Source organism: Limulus polyphemus, unplaced genomic scaffold (genome assembly GCF_000517525.1).
Source record: "Limulus polyphemus unplaced genomic scaffold, Limulus_polyphemus-2.1.2 Scaffold901, whole genome shotgun sequence".
NCBI classification, from domain to species: domain Eukaryota; kingdom Metazoa; phylum Arthropoda; class Merostomata; order Xiphosura; family Limulidae; genus Limulus; species Limulus polyphemus.
Window position 1 is genome coordinate 370315 of NW_013666511.1, and position 2162 is coordinate 372476.

Genomic DNA, 2162 nt, shown 5'->3' on the forward strand with positions numbered 1-2162 from the left:
TATCTATTTACTCTTTATATACTGTTTTTGATACTGTTCTTATTAGTTGTAGACTTCGATAGTTAATACCTCTTAATACACGATAACATTGAGTTATGTTGTTTTACGATGAATTAGTATGGAGACATTGTTATACCCCATGTCGATATGGGGCATGTTGTTACATGCTGTAACAACATGCCCCAAAGTTCATCAAAAAGGTGTAAAGCAAGTGGGGGCGATAACCTCAGGTGAAAGAAGTACACTTGTGATAATTCTTACTGCAGTCAATGCATTAGGAAACAGTGTTCCTTGTATGTTTATTTTCCCACGCGTCCATTTCAAAGATCACTTCCTAAACGGGGGACCAACTGAATGTATCGGTGCATTATATCCTTCAGGTTGGATGACCGAATATAATTTGCTAAAATTCATGGAACATTTTGTGAAGACAGTCAAATCTTCTAAGGATCATCATATTGTTCTTCTCCTTGATAACCATGAGTCACATATCAGCTTAGATTGTATCTTTTTTGTGTGGAAAATGGTATAAATCTTCTCTCGTTCCCGCCTCACTGTTCGCACATATTACAGCCCCTGGTTAGAAGTATATACGAGCCTTTCAAGAAGTATTATAACGCTCCTACCAACAGGAAAACATCAGACCCGCTGAGGACTCCAGAGATGATAAGACCTTTCAGGAAGGCATCCCCACGAAAGACCAAAATAACCAGGAAAAAAACGATATTCGGCTATTTTGACCTCTACACCCGAAAAAAACAACAACTCCAGTTTGAAAAAGATGACAGGGATAAAAAGAAAACGAAAGAGAGTGGTCACAGAAAAGGCCCTAGCACTGGTAATAAGCGAAAAATCGGATGGAAGAAATTGAGTGTCTTCTATGTGGAGACCTGTTTAGTAATTCTGTATCCAAAGAAGAATGGATGCAATGCACAGTCTGTTATAAGTGATCTCATTATGGATGCCCAGCAGGTGAAACTCGTGGTCCATATATTTGTGAAAATTGTGATTGTGACACAAACTAGAACTATAACCATTTTTGTTTTAAGCTTTCGATCATGGAACAATGATTCTTATATGTTTAAACAACGTTTCAAGATTTATTTTATCGTGTAATCAATAATAAATTCATTACAATATAATTATGTTTGAATTGTCGTTTTAAAAGTTTGTTATGGTGTAATCATTAATAAATTTATTAAGCCTATAATTATTATATCGCGTTAAAATTTAGAAAATCTGGAATAATTACTGAAATTAGGCTTATACTCTAACATGCTAAATGTTATGAAAAAACTACAGTAGGCCTATTATAACATTTAGCATGATAGAGTAGGCTAGTTTTGGTAAATATTCCAGATTTTTTTTATTGTATAACAACATGCCCCACCTATTATATCAACTTACCTCGCATCCGGGGCATATTGTTACACTTGACTTTACTTCAAAATATTTACAAAATCTTTTATGTAACCAATTTTGTTCAATATAGAATACATAATTTTGATAAACTTTACACTTTGAAACCAATGTTCACTAGGACAGCTTGTTGTAAAGATGAATATATGAATAATCTTCATATATGCAAAACGTTTAAAATAACGCTGCAATCAAAATAAAAAAGGAGAAAAACATATTAATGCTGACACTGATCATTTCAATGCTAAATAAATGTAACATTCAATTTTCACCATTTATGGAACAAGCAATCTATATGAAATATGTAAACGGGTTTGAATATCAAATTATATATTTTTTATTTCCTAAACTATAAAATCTTTCCATCAGAACATCTGTTTTAATTTATGTCTCTAACATAATAGGAAATTGATGCATAGGAAAACTCTGAACTGTCCCAATATATCACGAGGAAATACCATCCAAAGTCAGTTGCCAGTATTCAAACTCCCCCAGGGTATTCTATAATTTCAGATTCCATAGGATAATTCTGATAGAAAATTATATGTGCTGCCATCTTCTATCATTTTTCTAAATGTCTTTTAACGTTTGTAATGCTTAAAAAAATTACAAATGGCAAGTATCTGTGGAACATGCTGCTCTTTAGCGTTAGAATATAGACATCGCGGAAGCGGACTTGTTATTACCATTGCTGTTGTCTAAATGCCATTCATGTTTATGGAGTTGATGATCAGTTATACTTG